The 20,129-nt window shown below is 40.7% G+C and overlaps 1 protein-coding gene across 2 annotated transcripts in view; it reads left to right on the top strand.

Moving 5' to 3' along the window:
• The window catches only part of LOC112265621 (galactosylgalactosylxylosylprotein 3-beta-glucuronosyltransferase 1), a 101,112-nt gene that overhangs the window by 65,761 nt on the left and 15,222 nt on the right, over positions 1-20,129 (top strand). For both annotated transcript variants that reach the window (XM_024443134.1, XM_024443133.1), the window contains exon 2: positions 863-1,113. The gene's annotated coding sequence lies outside the window, so the exon portion shown is untranslated. The remainder of the gene's footprint in view (positions 1-862; positions 1,114-20,129) is intronic.

Here is a 20,129-nt window from a genome sequence, read left to right as displayed (position 1 = left end):
ATCAATTGGGTTAGTATAAGTAATCTTATCTTATTGGATTTAGATCAGGGTTATAACAGCTGCATGGCATTGCACGGCATCTGTTGTTTGTCTTGTCAATAAGCTGTAATTGTGTTGGTTTTCAGCCACCCTTATTTTTCACATGCGGCATCATTCAGCCGTCCTCTGTGGCAGTGACTGCCTCCGGACAAACACAGCAGAAATAATACTGTGGCTGGCGCAAAATACAGAGCAGCTCTCATTAATAATGAAAAGGGATGGGTAGCATCCCTTGCGTGTGAAGAAATTGCTGAGAATCGGGCAGAAGTGCAGCTGGCGTGTTAGTCTTGTTTTTCAGAAATGGACATCTTCAATGTTGCTCCCCAGGGGCGACACTCAGAGGAAGAGCTATTTATAGATAATAGTCTGAATAACTTGTCAGATTTCTATTTGGATGGCTTGGCTTTTTCTGTGGGTTTGTCCTGTAAACGTCCCATCGGGATTCTGTTTTCCTGTCCTTGGTGAAACAAACCAATAAATTATTTATCCAAGAATAAATTCATGGAAGTTGGTTGACAATCAGCACTTCCACTTCAAAATGGCAAAGCCAATATCCACTTGGGTCCTGAATAACTGTACATGGGCATTGTTCTCTAGCCACACCCACATGACAAACTATGTAAATAGTCCTCATTGCATGCATGTCTGTGAACTAAAATGTATCTCTACATCATTTGAGTAAAACATCCACCCAATGGCAGCTATGTTGTTCCCAACCTCTGCCCACTGAAGCGCCATCATACCACCCCTTCAATAAGACCCATTGTTTTATAATGAGAAGGGCCATTCTAATACTCCCTGCTCTCCCTTCATGTTTCTGTAGAAGCCTGCCCTTACGACGTGACAGTGCACATGGTCTGGATACCACCAGCCGTCCTGCAAGCCCTGCTACACTCCAGAGCCAAAGATCCACTCCTCTTCATCACCAGCCACAGCGCTCATAACCACCGCCCTCCAAGTTTGTCCAATTAAGGGATGTATGAGGACTTAAGAGGCCAGGGTTACTAGCAGACCACACTACAAAAAAACTGACGAGATCCTTGCTGGCTGCAGACGGGCAGAACACTGTTGATTGTGAGTATCTTCATTGCTCTATGTTGACATGAATCTTCATTTCTCACCAGAGGTAAAGCTGCCATTCTGGCCACAGGCATTGGTCATTTTCCAAATGAGCAAAAGTACTGTACGTAGGGAATGCACTGTCTCCTATAAAAAAAAGGCAATGAATTGTATATCAGGCGGCATCCATTACGGGGCCAGAAGCCTGCCAACAGGTGTGCCGTTTCTTATCCCAACATAAACTACTGTATGTGTATCATACACTGAGCAAAATCTGCCAGGCTCGTGCTGCCCTGTGTCGTGTTGCCCTCTGTTTTGTTTCATAGCAGATGAACAAACGCACTGCTGAATTATTTATTAGTATTTCCAGCTAAATGTAAAAGTGATGACACAATCATGTCTATATCAGGGGACATGATAAGTGGGATGATGTAGGTTAAAACAGGGCTACCTCTGGCCACTCCTACTCTCTGTGCACTATTCCTTTTTTACAGGGGATGAAGGGATTAGGAAAACGACAGGGGCGAAATGATCTGACAGATCCACTTATTTCAACCATCTGTGAGCCCCCGACCCTGATATCGTATTATTAGAGCCAGATACCTCCGAGTTGAATAGGTAGATGTCGGCTTGAGAGGGGAGAGGAGAAGGAGGTCTGGGAGGAAGAAGGAAGGTGAAGGTGAATGTGATGGAAAAGCAGAAAAAAATTAACTTCAGAGGTGGAAGGCGGGAGGAGTGAGCAAGCTGGTGGAGGGAAACACCTGTGGGTGCTGGCTGTCGTCTTTTGTGCTTTTCGACTTAAAAGCCTTGGGCCAGATGAATGCATTCCTCATTCTCCCTCTGCCTTGCCTGATACAAACAAACAATGCTGAAATAAGTCTCGTCAGCACACTGTCTACAAAATGTACATAAAATCATTTTACCGCAGTACCCTGGGAGACAACTACTATTCCTGTTAGGTGAGATCTTCATTGTTAGAAACAAAGGGCACAACGGGATATCGGATGTATTGTTCCTCATGGTGCAATCAATGTTTTTTAGTTTTTTCATTGTTGTCTTGTCTCCTGTATTATTACACACACAAAACCTATGTGACTTCCTGTTGAGTGTTGTTTGGCTCTGGATTAGATCATTGTGATTTCTAAAGTAATTACACTGTAATGAAAAAGTGCAGTAGTGTTTTAATATCTTTACAACAGTAGATACATTCCGTTCTAGGCAAAGAACATATTGTCTGTGTTGTGAAATAATGTGCTATAAATGACATTCTCATTCCCCAAATAGGTGGGAGTTCAATTAGTTCAGACCAACCAATCAGGTAGTCTCCCGTCATAGATTTACAGACTGTGATTGGCTGCTGTGAGGGCTAGCTTAGCTCTGCCAATCTGTGGGCCCAGTGAAATGAGATGCTGAAACAATCATTACTGCTACCTACTGACAGATTCAAATGAAATGAAGAGAGAGGAGAGAGAGGAGAGAAGAGAGAGAGAGCTGTCACACACACACTGAGTCCTAGAGCACCGGGAGACCGGAGTTGGGCTGAATTAAACTGAGAGGATGTCCTTTCCAGCTCTGAAGAGGACCACAGAGACACATCCGCCCCCACTGTGTCAGAGCAGAGAGAGAGAGATAGTAGGAGCGTGAGGGGTGCAGCTTCCTGGCAGCCCAGCCTGCAACCCTTCAGCAACCCTGCTTATTAATTAACAGCAGAAATACGACAGCTGCCCTGCAGACCCCTGCGAACCCTACTATCTCTGCTTCTGTCCTGCTCTGGCCAAAGCATGTGGGAGTAAATCCTGTTAAATAAATAATAATGGTTTATAGAAGGACAACAAAATAATTGAGTATCGTGACATTACTCGAAGGGTTTTACCTCTACAATGACAAGAATACAGATGACTAGCATAGTCATTCCTCACCACTCATATGTTGGTAGCTGGTTTTGGGGAATCTTGAGGGCTACCCCTTTATAATGCTGCTTCTAAAGTCTCAAATATTACAGCATGATATCCCCTCAACACAAGTACTGTCATACTTAGATTTTTCCTTAGGTTAGGCCACATCCACCCCAGCAGAATTGCTGTCAGATACAACAGCATTTCTCATTCTGCTGGAGTGTACAGCGTTTCTCCCTAGACCTGGATGATAAACACCCCAGAGACAGAGGTTTTTGTAGAATAAGAAGTTGGAATGTAAATTATTGAGTGAGAACTCAGCCCCCAAAAGCTTTCATTGTATTTCTCTCTGTGATCGGGAAAAATACACGTCCACAAACTTTTCCACAACCGCATCTTTAATGTTAACAAACACTTTATAGCCTCAAATCATGGTAAAAACAATTGTTTTGATCTCATGGATGGTCAGTCCTTGCATCCATAGCCAAGTCTTTGAATTTGAGAGTTGTTGCATTTCTCCAGGCTGATCCCTCAGCATTTTACAGATGAAGGACTCTGGCTTTAATAGCAGGAAAACATGCAGAAATACATATCAAAGATATGAGAAGTAATGTACCTTAATATTAATTAAGAGGGATTTGCCACCTACACTATAGTCAACACACTATGGTTATTTTCTCAAGCATTAATTCAAGTTCAGGAGATGGAGTGTAAAGCTCCAAACAAACAACTGAACTAGTCATTTTTAAGCCATGAAAACATTTTATATTGCTATCTCTTATGGCAAGAGTGGCACATGGTCTGTCACACATTGCAAATTGTTTTGGACGAGAAATGGAAACGCATGGATTGGTTGACACTTTCTTTGGCATTTCCATCAAAAGTGATGTACTGTGTGTTTATAATGACCCACGCACTCTCTGACCGCACATAACATCCAGCAAACTTTGTTTCTGTAAGGGAGTGCGTAACTGGTGGCAGGGAAGTCAGGCGCAGGAGAGCAAAACTGGGTAATCAACAGAGCAGTTTTATTCATAAAACCACCGGAAACCAGAACAACAAACAAATGGGTACAAAACTCGTCGCGCCACCAGAGAAAACGTGCACATTCACCTACAATAAACAATTCCGCACAAAGACATGGGGGGAACAGATGGTTAAATTTCACAACATGTAATGAGGGAATTGAGACCAGGTATGTGGGAAGACAAGACAAAACAAAAGGAAAATGAAAAATGGATCGATGATGGCTCGAAGACCGGCGACGCCGAGTGCCGCCCGAACAAGGAGAGGTACCGACTTCAGGGGAAGTTGTGACAGTTTCCAGTAGTTTGACGGCTGAATTGTGCACACATGCCATTTTGTAATATACAGGAAATTCCCTTAAAATACATGCACAGATTTATGCATTTCAACATATGCACTTTTTATTATCAATGGCCAAACAACAATTATTACCGTATTATTTAGAACCTGGAGAATTCCTTAGAGTGCTGCTCCTCAGGTCTTGGGAGAGATCCTTTTTATGTGGGGATAGTATTCCTACCCCTTGATTTATTCCATTTGTTTTTGTGTGTTACAGCCTGAATTAATTATTTCTTTCGCACCTATACACAATACCCTAAAAAACATGTTTTAAGAAATCTTAGAACATTTATTGAAAATGTAATGCAGAAATATCTCATTTACATAACTATTCACAACCCTGAGTCAGTACATGTTAGACTCACCTTTGACAGCGATTACAGCTGGGAGTCTTACTGGGCAGGCCTCTAAGAGCTTTGCACACCTGGATTGTACAATATTTGCACATTATTCTTTAAAAAAGTATTGAAGCTTTGTCAAGATGTTTGTTGATCATTGCTAAGCAGACATTTTCAAGTCTTGCCATAGACTTTCAAGTCGATTTAGTCAAAACTGTAACTAGGCCACTAAGGAACATTCAATGTCGTCTTGGTACGCAACTCCAGTGTACTGTATATTTGGCCTTGTGTTTTAGGTTATTGTCCTCCTGAAATGTGAATTTGTCTCCCGGTGTCTGATGGATAGCAGACTGAATCAGATTTTCTTCTAAGATTTTGCCTGTGCTTAGCTTGATTCTGATTTTGATTCTAAAAAAAATCCCTATTCCTTGACGATGACAAGCATACCCATAACATGATGCAGCCAACAACATGCTTTAAAAAATGTAAAGTGGTACTCAGTGATGTGTTGGATTTGCTCCAAACATAACACTTTGTATTCAGGACATAAGGTTAATTTCGTTGCCACATTTCTTGCAGTTTTACTTTAGTGCCTTAATTCAAACAGGATGCATATTCTGTACAGGCTTCCTTTTTTTCACTCTGTTATTGTGGACTAACATCTTCAGTTTTCTCTTATCACAGCCATTAAAACCTGTTGATCCTACCCCCTACTTTTTCGAACATTCTGTTAAAAATCGCGCAACATTTCAGCGCCCTGCTACTCAGGCCAGGAATATAGTATATGCATATGATTAGTATGTGTGGATAGAAAACACTCTGATGTTTCTAAAACTGGTTAAATCACGGCTGTGACTATAACAGAGCGTCTGTTTCATCGAAAAGCGCAGGAAAATCTGATCACTGAAAATGGAAAAAATATCCATGCGCCACTTCCAGGAATTGTTAAAGGTGAACCGGATTAAATGAGGCCGAGGTTGCAGTACCTACAGCTTCCACAGGATGTCTAGAGTCTTCTCATTTGCTTCGGATTTGATTCTTGGTGGAACCGACCCAAGGGAACCGATTCCCTCCGGTCTCTGGCAGGATGCTTTGGTTGAGATTTCTCCGGACATTTTTTCCAGACGGACACCTATAGAATTTACATCGCCTCCTGATGAATTTTATCGCTTATTAACGTGTACTAATACCTAAAGTTGCATTACAAAAGTATTTCGAAGTGTTTTGTGAAAGTTTATCGTCGACTTTTTTAATTTAAAAAAATGACGTTACGTTATTAAGAAACGCTATTTATTTCCGTTTATCACACAGTCTTCATAGATTGATATCTAGGGCTATATATGGACCGATTTAATCGAAAAAAAGACCCAATAGTGATTATGGGACATCTAGGAGTGCCAACAAAGAAGATGGTCAAAGGTAATGAATGTTTTATATTTTATTGTGCGGTTTGTGTAGCGCCGACTATGCTAATTATTTTGTTTTACATCCCCTGCGGGTCTTTTGGGGTGTTACATGCTATCAGATAATAGCTTCTCATGCTTTCGCCGAAAAGCATTTTAAAAATCTGACTTGTTGCCTGGATTCACAACGAGTGTAGCTTTAATTCAATACCCTGCATGTGTATTTTAATGAACGTTTGCGTTTTAACTAATACTGTTAGCGTTTAGCGTAGCGCATTTGCATTTCCAGAGCTCTAGATGGGACGCCTGCGTGCCAGGTAGGAGCAAGAGGTTTTAAACTCTGTAACTGTTTTAAAGTCACCATTGGTCTCATGGTGAAATCCCTGAGCGTTTTCTTTCCTCTCCGGCAACTGAGTTAGGATAGACGCCTGTATCTTTGTAGGTACTAGGTGTATTAATACATTATCCACAGTATAATTAATAACTTCTTTTTTTTACCCATCTACCAATAGGTGCCCTTCTTTGAGAGGTAATGCAAATCTCAATTTAATTAATTTCAGGCTGTCACACAACAAAATGTGAAAAAAGTCAAGGGGTGTGAATACTTTCTGAAGGCACTGTACCATAACGTCACATACGGTATGTACATGGTCATGGCATGTTATGGATTTAGCTATCCAAATATAATGTATGCAAAGTAATAATGCTCAAACTAATGTGTCTGAATATGCATACTCCTCCATAAACAACAGTATAAATCAAGATGAACCAAATAAGGCGTGAGCATGTTCAGTCTACTTTATTTGAGGCGGTGCTGCATGGATTTACCCCAGAACTAGTTGGCTGGCAGTATGCTACACTACCTGCACACTGTGAGCCCTGGAAGATGAGATAACTAGCCCTCTGCTGAGGTGCTGTGCTGTGAGGCGTTGCCTGTGAGATCTCATGTACCTGCTGCATGAAGCGACTTAATCACACTGTAGCAGATCACAGCCTCACAGCCCACCATCACACCAGTCAGAAGGGGGAGGGATGGAGACAGTCAGCCACATCTGAAACACAAACTCCCAGATTTTCTGCATCTCCATAGGGGCCAACCGGGGAAGATGGATGCCCAACTTTTCGGCAGCAGTGCAGTGCACCCTGCGGCAATACAGCAGTAACAATCCCCGCTAAGGCAATCTCATTTCAGCTGCTACATTTTCTGGCTCAACATATGGCCACTATGTTACAGTTTATGCTGTTTGAAAACAAGGGATTGGCTCTCGGGCCCCAAGTGATTACTAAACTTATATAACACAGTAGGGTTGGAAACCAATTACCACATTGGTTTTTATTCCAACAGATACACTACATTACAGTCACAGTACACCTGTAACAGTTCATTTGAATTGGAAAAAAAGCAACGCATGATATGCATTGCTTTTTTTCCAATTCAAATGAACTGTTACAGGTGTACTGTGACTGTAATGTAGTGTATCTGTTGGAATAAAAAGCAAACTGTGACATTATTAATGAGTCAGAGTTAGGATGAAGAATATGGAATGTAAAGTTAGACTAAGGTACACTACATACACATAGGCCTATACACTTACACGGAACGGAAACCGATTGTTCTGGTTATGAGGCAGAGAGGAACAGCATGCGATCAATTCGAGCCGTGGAGATTTTCCTCATAACTCAGGGATCTGTGTATTGTTGAGCCTGGAGAAACCTTGAATCTCCTCTAGCCCCGAGATGTGTCAAATCAATATGTGCCCTTCAGTTTGAGCCCTGTGAATTGAAGAAGGAATTACAATTTATGCTTGAGCAGCAGCAGACCCTTTTCATTCCCAGAGTAAAGGTCTTTACCACAATAAGGCAGCATGTGATAGAATAGAAGCCATTCCCCATGCCTAATGTGTGCATTCTACTATTGCATTCCCCACACGACAAGGTTGAGCTGGGCAATAGAACATATCCACAGCTGTAATCTTTAAACAGTGCATACTGTCAGTGGCCACTTAATACCCTTAAACATACAGCATTATTACATTATTGTGACTGTATGAACGATTTGCACTGACTTGTCTACAATGAGTTCAATCAATACCACAGCACAAATCATTACTCTAGTCTAACAGGTTAGGGCCATGGGGTCTACCATATACTCAGAATAGACGCATTAATTCATCAAGCTCAAAGAGGCAACTTTATTCCGAAGGGTCACGTAAATTTGCCAATATCATTTGTGTCAATCCAGGAACAGATTATGACCAGGATTAACAGGAAATTGACAGTGGAACATTTTCAGGAAATATAACTCTTATTATACTCACCACCCCACCCTCTCAGACACATATGTACAGTATGTGCATAGACATAACATATACAGTTGAAGACGGAAGTTTACATCCACTTAGGTTGGAATCATTAAAACTCGTTTTTCAACCACTCCACAAATTTCTTGTGAACAAACTATAGTTTTGGCAAGTCGGTTAGGACATCTACTTTGTGCATGACACAAGTAATTTTTCCAACAATTGTTTACAGAGAGATTATTTCAATTATAATTCACTGTATCACAATTCCAGTGGGTCAGAAGTTTACATACACAAAGTTGACTGTGCCATTAAACAGCTTGGAAAATTCCAGAAGATCAAATGACATCATTTGAGTCAATTGGAGGTGTACCTGTGGATGTATTTCAAGACCTACCTTCAAACTCAGTGCCTCTTTGCTTGACATCATGGAAAATGAAAAGAAATCAGCCAAGAACTCAGAAAAAAAATTGTAGACCTACACAAGTCTGGTTCATCCTTGGGAGCAATTTCCAAATGCCTGAAGGTACCATGTTCATCTGTATAAACAATAGTACGCAAGTATAAACACCATGGGACCACGCAGCCGCCATATCGCTCAGGAAGGAGATGCGTTCTGTCTCCTAGAGATTAATGTACTTTGGTGCGAAAAGTGCAAATGAATCCCAGAACAACAGCAAAGGACCTTGTGAAGATGCTGGAGTACAAAAGTATCTATATCCACAGTAAAACGAGTCCTATATCGACATAACCTGAAAGGCCGCTCAGCAAGGAAGAAGCCACTGCTCCAAAACCGCCATAAAAAAGGCAGACTACTGTTTGCAACTGCACATGGTGACAAAGATCGTACTTTTTGGAGAATTGTCCTCTGTTCTGATGAAACAAAAATAGAACTGTTTGGCCATAATGAACATCGTTATGTTTGGAGGAAAAAGGGGGCGGCTTGCAAGCTGAAGAATACCATCCCAACCGTGAAGCATGGGGGTGGCAGTATTATGTTGTGGGGGTGCTTTGCTGTAGGAAGGACTGGTGCTCTTCACAAAATAGATGGCCTCATGAGGAGGGAAATTATGTGGATATATGGAAGCAACATCACAAGACATCTCAGGAAGTTAAAGCTTGGTCACAAATGGGTCTTCCAAATGGACAATGACCCCAAGCATACTTCCAAAGTTGGAGAAAAATGGCTTAGGGACATCAAAGTCAAGGTATTGGAGTGGCCATCGCAAAGCACTGACCTCAATCCTATAGAAAATTTGTGGGCAGAACTGAAACCTGTGCGAGCAAGGAGACCTACAAACCTTATTCAGTTACACCAGCTCTGTCAGGAGGAATGGGCCAAAATTCACCCAAATTATTGTGGGAAGCTTGTGGAAACGTTTGACCCAAGCTACCTGAAACGTTTGACCCAAGTTAAACAATTTAAAGGCAATACTACCAAATACTAATTGAGTACATGTAAACTTCTGACCTACTGGGAATGCGCTGAAACAAATAAAAGCTGAAATAAATCATTCTCTCTACTATTATTCCAACATTTCACATTCTTAAAATAAAGTGGTGATCCTAACTGACCTAACACAGGGAATTTTTACTGGGATTAAATGTCAGGAATTGTGAAAAACTGAGTTTACATGTATTTGGCTAAGGTGTATGTAGACTTCTGACTTCAACTGTAGGTGGCATCTGATGAAGAAAATGGGTGACTGCATAATAACCACAATGATCAAACATTGTCACTGTGGCATTGGTCATATATGTAACATAGGATTAATATCTCAAACACGGCATACATCACGTCAGATTCCAAATCAGTGGATTTGTGTGACTTTTGTGTGACAAACCATGCAGGGTAGGGGGGGAAAAACCTTTGAATTGCCCAATCAGGAGGCCTAATCGGAGGAGAAAGTCCCAGGTCTGCGGATAAAGGATTGTGTGATTGAATGCAGTGCTGACGGCACCTGATTACAGTCGCCGTGCTAGCATCCATAACCCCCAATAACTTAATTAAAGGGAAATATTCCATCTCATTCCCCTGGAATTTACAGCTGGGCGTTTTAATTGGATCCATTTCCTCTGGTAATTCTGCATCCCCTGGGGTCCTCATTAGTGCTACTGGGTCCCTTGGATGCACCATGGTTTAGACTCCCGGCCAAACAGACTACAGCCTTCCAGCTCCCACAGGACATACAGTATATAAGTTCTGTAATGGACAGTGTGAAGGAAGGAACAATTGTCCCGCTGTCTTGATTGTGTGATCCTATCACTATGCTCTAGCTGGCAAGGGTCATGGAGGGATAGGGGTTGGAGACAGAGGGTTCATGGAAAGAAAGGGTTTTATTATGGAATCATCATCTGAGATTTCTGAGCCACCTGGTCCAGAAGGGTATTGTTGGCATGGTTGCACTGTCTGGTAGTGCCACTGGAGAGGTACAGTATATTATGGAATGGTGTATTCTTCTTTGTTATCAATAGCCTACCAGTTAGTTTAGCTCTATTCCTTCTACTGTATGTATCTGACGATCCTAGTCTCATTTACAGACATTCAAATTAGATAGCTATCTCTCGATGTGATGATGGCTGGCGAGAATAGATTATCCTGACTAGATTATTAGCCTCTGAGTGTTGGAATAGCCAGAATAGGGCATGTGATCAAAGTCAACGATGAGTCTCTCTGCAAAGTCATCTTCCAGCCGAGACAGTGACAGTATACTGTTCTGTAGCATCAGCAGATGCAGAAATGCTGTGTCAACAATGATCTGCGAGTGTAATTTTTCTGTTCCCTCCAGCGCTTTGGAATGTGACTCTGAATATTGGATAGCACCACTGATGTACAAGGACAGCAGAGGTAAAAGGGCTGACAAAAATATGCCAACCAGTCGGTTATTTGAGATAGCAAAAACAGTGGAGTCTGGAGAGATGAGTATTGAAATGTCAGAGGCCCCTCGTTAAGAAGTGAACTTAAACTTAAGACGAGTAATTTTCAGTTAGGCCTCTGGATGAACTAAACAAATAGGACTACTTAATTAATTGTTATGTCTAGGGTGACACTTATTTGGTATTTCACCAAGGGGTTTTAAATGTCATGTCTTCTCAAAATGTTTTAATCCCAGTCTGTGCAGAGTACACTTTGAAGTTTCTGAGCAAATGCTTCAACTCTACATTCTCTATCTTTAGACAGGTTAGCTGACAACGTCACTACAACGATGCGCACGCTTCAAGGCCATGTGTTGTTATGGTTCTGGATGGCCAGATAGCTAGCAACAATAACAAGAGGCTGCCATGTGGGGAATCGTATGAGGCTCGTTTCAACTATTTTTTTATCTTGTTCTTGATACCATGTCTTGTTCTGAGGTGTTTTGACTGATGTCACGTCTATCAATAGTCTACCAGTTAGTTTAGCTCTATTCCTTCTACTGTATTATTGCTAAAACATTATAAAATATTGCTAAAATTCGCTAGCTAGCTAACTAACAACTGCAACAATGTATTTGAGAGACAACAAGTGCTCATTGTGTAAATGTATTTATGTTTTCAATGAATATTGGAGACAAAATATAGTTTATAAAACCCTGTCAGTTTTGTCCCATAGTTGGCATGTGTCAAATTTCTTGCTAAACAACCAACCCATTTATTAATTGCTGAAACTGTGTCAGTTACATATGATGAATTGGCTGCAGTAGGTTTACCTGAAATACATCCTTGAAGACTTTAAAGGTTAAATAAATAAGATGGTTTAATTTTTGTAAAATAACATGTCATGTTTCTTTACTAAACAAAATGCAGGGTGGCCTTGTTGCGCATATAGAAAGCCTTAGCTGTAATGTTCAGTATTAAGTAGCTTGATAGGCCATGCCCATGCCCCACATCATTCTGCTTTTAGTACTCTGAGTTGAATGAGAATCTATCTATACTAGCTTTTCATTTAGACTCAAATCAGCAGCTAGACGTGCAAAAACAACACACAACTCTAGATCCAGAGTAGCCAATCCGGTGCGTGTATGAAGGTCAACATGTGTTCCTGCGGGCTGCATTACCAAATTGAATCACTCTCATATAGTAAGCAAAAGTGTGCAGGAACCAACTAAAAGCTAGCTCTGTGTCTAATTACCAAAGCTATTAAATAAAACTGCATAACAAAATTGTTTATTTCAGGGGTCTGCCTTTTAGTGACAGGTTAAAAGCGAATGAAAGCATGTCATGCCAACAGTCTCATGATTTATGCAACTAAGAAAACAACAGGTACGTACAGAAATGGTGCCCATGTAGACTGGTAAATGATGTGTATGGTGACACACTAATGCAAGTCTACATTGAAATCAATGTCCAGTTAAAGCTTACCCCTTATAATGGTCATCACCCATATCGTTGATATTCAGATTCATAATGTTGTCAAGGCATTTACAATAGCTGCTTAGTGCTATTTTATGTTCATGTTCAACTACCTTATACGTATTGTGTTACAGTAATTCAATAAATACCATCAATGTGAGTTTGCTATTTAACAAAGGTTGCTATTAACAACACAGCCACAGCCACAGCTCATGGTTTCAGTCTGTTCTGGTATTATTCTCTCTCCTTATCATTCCTTTACCAATTATTTTCCAAGCCCAACACAAATCATGTGCTGGCTGCCTCAGCTTTGGATTAATTCCCTCTGGTTTAATTAGTGATGATCAGATTCATAATGCTATATTTTTCCACTCCACACAGGCATATACAGTAATTGGGGACTTTGGCTCTTGAGAAGGTATTATGTGAAGAATCCATCATCTCTCCCCCATCAGGGGAACAAGCTACCACCAGGGCATGCTATGGCATCTGAGAGGAGAGGACAGTGGAGAGTGTTGGCCTAAACTCCCACTCAATATACTAACTTTAATTAACTCATGAATCTATCTAGGAGGCTCCTGGTGCTAACTCTTGGTCTATGTTTATGAGTGGGCCTGATCTATGGCTAGATTAATCATACTTCTCTGTTCCACACTGAACACTGGGACCTTACTATATTTACTTCTAAATGGTGCATGATTATGGCAATGAACTGAACAATTGTACAATCTACTGTTTTTCATCAAAAGGTCAGATTCTGACACCCATTACATTTCTAAATGTGCTGTGATAGCATTCAGTACAATGCTGATGGCTCATGAACCGTTTATATGAGATTCATCTCACATTTTGTAGATGTCATGGAACAAATTATTGCTAAACAAACTATTCAGTGTGTCCAGTGCCTGTGGTGTAGAATAGCCATGCATCAGCAGCATACAGCTCCACACAGTGAAATAAGCGCTTTAAAATATTACTTTAGGACTTTAGGAGGATCAGCATTTAAAAATCGAGGCAGTACACAGTGTAACTGATGGTGTATCACTGTATCACACAAGTCAAATAAAATAATTGCACAATGACAAAAAAAATAAGAATGGATGAAGTGAATACAGTGTTAGGTGAATAAAGCCTATTAATAATTTTGTGAAAAGATTCTGCTTGGTTGTACGTCACTGTTCACTCTTCACGCTGAATTGTGGTGCACTGTGGTACAACGATGGAAAGCAGTCTCCTTCATAAAGCTTTGCTTTATCTTGGCCAGGTCGCAGTTGTAAATGAGAACTTGTTCTCAACTGGCCTACCTGGTTAAATAAAGGTGAAATAAAAATAGAATGAAAATCTTATGTGTGTCCTAGATCTCCTACAAGAGGCATACGTCTTGACCTTTTACTTGTTTTCCTAATCATATTAGTTTACCGCCACACATTGGTCACTATGAGACATGTCATGACATGACCTGATCTTTACCCTTTGCTCGAGCTTTCAGTTTCAGTCCCCATGGTCATAGGGAATGTCTGTGTGCTTTCTACCCAAGGTGTGAGTGCCTCATCTCAGGTTGCCTTGCCTGGCTGAGCTGTTGCACATCAATTCAAGGGGAAAGTGGTAGACAGCCTGAGGTTATCAACAGAGAATAACCTGCCTTGGAATGGGGGCCTAAATCTTTCATCAATGCTGAGGCAGCCGACTCTGGACAGGACCCCAGCCATCAATCAAGGGCAACCCACAGCTGAAAATGGCTTACTTAACTTTTCCAGAAAATTAAACAGCCATTCTCATCTACATCAAATGGGAAAGTATACTCCCCGCCGCTCTTTTGGACTGATTAAGTTATTAAGCAGCATTAAAGGGGACAGAGTGCCAGCCTTGTGTTAAGCAAAGCAAGGAGTGTAAATCTACACAGGCTGCCTTAACAGTACGTGGAAAGGAGACGGTCTTGAGTGCCCACACCCATTAGGCACAGAGATGGATTATCTTTGATTACACGCCAACTTGCTCACTTCCGTGCAGCATAAGCATACAATAGGGAAAGTATCATTCTTATAATAAACAATGAGAGAACATTGCAAAATATAGAATTCTTTCTGTAAAATGTATATTTTGATGGTGAGAAGATTGTAGTCACTTTGCTCTGAATTTCACATTACCAAGACATCAGTGCAACATCTGCCCAGACTTGGTTGGCACTTGGTTGACTATACACAAAGCCCTGTTTGACTCTGTCACTCTCTGTGAATCATTGGACCAGTATGTGGTGGCATTATACTCTGCTCCAAGGATACTCTATAGGCCCAAGTTGTTTTCTCCTATTCTCCTGTATGGTCTCTCTCCCTCTGGAGATGGAGAAGGCTATAATTATAATGGACGCATCTGAGCTGTATGTACAGTAAACAGAATGTAAATAGAATTCGGTGTGCTTCAGTTTCTTATATTTACTGTAGCTCATTATGTTACAGTATTTCAATTTCTTTGTATGGAGTACCTAGAAGTTATAACACAAACCTTCAGGCTAGCACTGTATGTGCGCCCACATGAATGAATGGACACACACACACCCACATACACACACACACACACACACACACACACACACACACACACACACACACACACACAGGACAAAAACAATGCTTGTTATTGCATTATGGAACCTATTATTTACAAAAATGTAATCAATTCTTTCATACAGTATCTGGCCCATCTTGGTTTTCAATACCTGTATTCATTCTGTCTGCTTCTCTGAATCCAATACAAGCACAATAGAGAACACAATGAAAAGTAGAGATTGTAGAAACCACTCAGCCAGGCTGTCTATTCTCAGTCATTTCTAAAGAAATTAAGGCAGTGTGAATCAATACCTCACAAATCCAGAATGAAAATTTAATGACACCTCCAGGCAAAGGTATTTTTTGTTCTGTGACAGGGACATCGATAATGACCGATCGCAGCCCCTCTCTTAGAAAGTCCCCAAGACGTCACTGAAAACTGTTCCAAGGCCTGGCTAGTTGGTAGGACACCAATACATTAATAAGTAAGAGTGAATGATTTGACAGACAAGTACAAAATATCTCCTCTGTGGCTCTCCAACTGAATAGAGAGTACATCAAAATGATGCCCTGGTGAAATGGCTAGGAAAAGATGGTGTTATTATTGGTATCCCAGACATATGAGCAGATGGGAGCCAACGGTATCTCAAACGTCAGAGGCAGGCTCGATTACGAACATGGAATGTTGCCGCTTTAGTAAGCCTCCAATAGGCAACAGGAATCAACAGTAACCCTCCAATAGGCTACAGGAGTCTACAGTAACCCTCCAATATGCAACAGGAGTCAACAGTAACCCTCCAATAGGCTACAGGAGTCTACAGTAACCCTCCAATATGCAACAGGAGTCAACAGTAACCCTCCAATAGGCTACAGGAGTCTACAGTAACCCTCCAATATGCAACAGGAGTCTCTTCCATAAAGCTTTCATCTACCCTGTCCTTGCAGGAGGGGAGGGAAGGGTGCTGATTCCATTTTTGGATATAAATCAAATACAAGTTTATTGGTCTCACACACAGTTTAGCAGATGTTATAGTGGGTGCAGTGAAATGCTTATGTTACTAGCTCCTACCAATGCAGTAAAATGTCAAACAGGTTCACAATAATCAATAAAAAACTGAAAGAACAACAAGAAATCAAGAAATGTCAGAACGAATCTAATTAACAATCCAAATAGCACTGTAACAGGGGAGGCAGGTAGCCTAGTGGTTAGAGAGTTGGGACAGTAACCGAAAGCTTGCTGGATCAAATCCCAGAGCTGACAAGGTAAAAATCTGTAGTTCTGCTCCTGAATAAGGCAATTAACCCACTGTTTCCCAGTAGGCTGTCATTGTAAAGAAGAATATGTTCTTAACTGACTTGAATAGTTAAATACAGATAAAATAAAAACAGTAATCCAAATGTAATATATATGCACTGGATGAATTTACAGAAGAAATACTAGGAATGATATGTAAAGAAGTAGATTTACATTGCTTTAGTGAGCCTTGACAAAAATTCAGTAAATACATATATCTAAACAGTGTAACTAAAATGCAATGAACAGTAGTGGAAATATTAGAATGAGCTACACTACTGGTCAAATGTTTTAGAACACCTACTCGTTCAAGAGTTTTTCTTTATTTTTTACTATTTTCCACATTGTAGAATAATAGTGAAGACATCAAAACTATGAAATAACACATGTGGAATCTTGTAGTAACCAAAAAAGTGTTAAACAGATCAAAATATATTTATATTTGAGATTATTCAAATAGCCACCCTTTGCGTTGATGACAGCTTTGCACACTCTTGGAATTCTCTCAACCAGCTTCATGAGGTAATCACCTGGAATGCATTTCAATGAACAGGTGTGCCTTGTTGAAAGTTAATTTGTGGAATTTCTTTCCTTCTTAATGCATTGTGTTGTGACAAGGTGTGTGTGTGTGTGTGTGTGGGGGGGATACAGAAGATAGCCCTATTTGGTAAAACACCAAGTCCATATTATGGCAAGAACAGCTCATATAAACAAATAGAAACGACAGACCATCATTATTTTAAGACATGAAGGTCAGTCAATACGAAACATTTCAAGAACTTTGAAAATTTCTTCAAGTGCAGTTGCAAAAACCATCAAACGCTACGATGAAAATGTCAGGCTGTGTAAGGGCTATTTTACCAAGAAGGAGAGTGATGGAGTGCTGCTTCAGATGACCTAGCCTCCACAATCCCCCGACCTCAACCAAACTGAGATGGTTTGGGATGAGTCGGACCGCAGCGTGAAGGAAAAGCAGCCAACAAGTGCTCAGCATATGTGGGAACTCATTCAAGACTGTTGTAAAAGCATTCCAGGTGAAGCAGGTTGAGAGAATGCCAAGACTGTGCAAAGCTGTCATCAAGGCAAAGGGTGACTATTTGAATAATCTCAAATATAAAATGTATTTTAATTAGTTTAACACTTTTTTGGTTACTACATGATTCCATATGTGTTATTTCATAGTTTTGATGGCTTCACTATTATTCTACAACGTAGAAAATATTCAAAATAAAGAAAAACCCTTGAATGAATAGGTGTTCTAAAACTTTTGACCGGTAGTGTATGTTGAGAATACAGTATACAAATACACAGTACAAAACCCCAGAGCAAAATTGATAGAATTGCAGGAAATTTGTTTCCGGACCTAAATTCGGAATATAAATAATATACATGTACGTGAATGATTTGTAGAGACAGTATGTGAATAGAAAAGGTGTACAGCAGTAGTTGTATAGGATGAGCCTTGACTAGAATACAGCATATACATATAAAGTGGGTAAAACAGTATGTAAACATGATTAAATTGACTCGTGTTCAATGACTCTATGTAGGGCAGCAGTCTCTAAGGTGCAGGGTAGAGTACTGGGTGGTAGTCGGCTAGGGACCCTGTCTGAGTTTCAGGGCAGGGTAATGGGTGGAGGCCGGCTAGTGGTGACTGTTTAACAGTGTGATGTATAATAATAACAGTCTTGTGGTATATTGTGACATACTGTACATTCTCATATAGACCGGAGACGTGGAAAAAGGATGAGAGAAGATAACGATGTGTCAGACTTGTGTAGAGTTTAAATTATGTAACTTCAATGTGAATAGCTGTATCCTATCATAAATTGGAATTTTACTACCCTCAAATGGTACATTTGCACCTCACATCCCTTATTCTCACCCCCTGTAGGTACAAAATATGGAAATATGTGTTTTGTAGTGTGCTCCTCTCCCATTTCCTGTTGTTGCAGTCATCAGGGGTGGGGTCAAAGGCTATGTAGTTCAGTACCTCCCAATCAGTGCAGCTGCTCTCTATAGTACTGTGCATTACTAACATATAGCTACTTAACCAGCAGCAGGTACTCCCTCCATTCCTCCCTTCACGCCTGGTTAGAAGTTGTTGATGTGAAACGCTGTCGAGCACACTGTCAGACATTGATTTTAGCAGTCTCCAGATCAAACACACATTTGTATTCCTTAATTTTCATATTTGTTAAGCAGTGCCATTTCTACTGTTCACCATAGTGGGGGGAGAGAAAAACACCAGCACATTCTACTCAGTTCTACAATCTAATCTGCCTGGTATTAAACTGAGACTACTACCTAGTCTCCCTGGTATTGAGCTGTGACTACTACCTAGTCTACCAAGTATTGAGCTGGGACTACTAACTAGTCTACCTGGTATTGAGCTGGGACTACTACTGTAGTCTACCTGGTCTTGAGCTGGGACTACTAACTAGTCTACCTGGTATTGAGCTGGGACTACTACCTAGTCTACCTGGTATTGAGCTGGGACTACAATCTAGTCTACCTGGTATTGAGTAGGGGCTACTATCTAGTCTACCTGGTATTGAGCTGGGACTACTACCTAGTCTACCTGGTATTGAGCTCAGACATTGGGCATTGAGAGACATGCAGAGATTAGACTTCAGCGTCTTCAGCTTTCTCATGTCAGCAGATGTGAATTTGGGAATATTTTGACTTTGTTTTTCTAATGATTTCTTGATGATTAAGACCATAGCATGTTCATCCTTTTCAATCAAGATGTATAACATAACACTGTAGAGAGAAGCTGAAGGCTGTCAGGATGCATCTGTTATCTAGTTATCTTTGATAAAGGAAAGGCAGACTGAAATGTTGACAGTTTGTTGTGCTGTACAATGTCCAGGTTGTTTGTCTTATTCTGATCCATCACAATGTGTTGAGCTGAGGAAAGGAAACGTTCTCTTGCAGCACTCCCATTGAGAAACATGTAACCTGTGCATCACTGTGTGAGCATGGATGCAGCGATGATAGAAGAAAGCACAGTTATTTTTGTCAATACAGTGAAGTATTCTCCATCTGTTCCACTTACAGTGAGTCCATTCAAAATAGTGTTCCTGATTGCCATGCTTTCATCTGCTTGGTCGGAATTCTCAGAAAACATTCTGTAAATTGGACGAGCTTGGTCGTTGTGAGGAGAGATTGTTTAGAAATCTTGTGCATTTCAAACTCCCTACCGAATTACCAGGTCAGAGGCAATTTGCATTTATACTATGCCTCAATAAAAAAACTGGGCCCCTGTTGTTTGCTCTGAAGAATATAAAAGAAACATCTTTGCAGTTCATTTGATCTTCCATCACAAAGTGTCTAAAATTATACACCCAGTCGATCTGCAGCCGACATATATCTGAGCTGCAGCTTACACAGACATCCTGGCTCACCATGGCATTCATTCATTCCCATGCTTTTGGACGAGATAGGATGCTAATTGTTTCATAACATCACCATTCTCCATCCACAGCACCAGAATCTTGGCAAGAGAAGTGGCTGTATGCTCTTCTCCCAGTATCCATATCTTAGGGAGAAATGAAA

Source organism: Oncorhynchus tshawytscha, linkage group LG13 (genome assembly GCF_018296145.1).
Source record: "Oncorhynchus tshawytscha isolate Ot180627B linkage group LG13, Otsh_v2.0, whole genome shotgun sequence".
NCBI lineage: Eukaryota > Metazoa > Chordata > Actinopteri > Salmoniformes > Salmonidae > Oncorhynchus > Oncorhynchus tshawytscha.
Note: the sequence above shows the minus strand (reverse complement) of the source record. Positions and strands in the feature narration are given on the sequence as shown.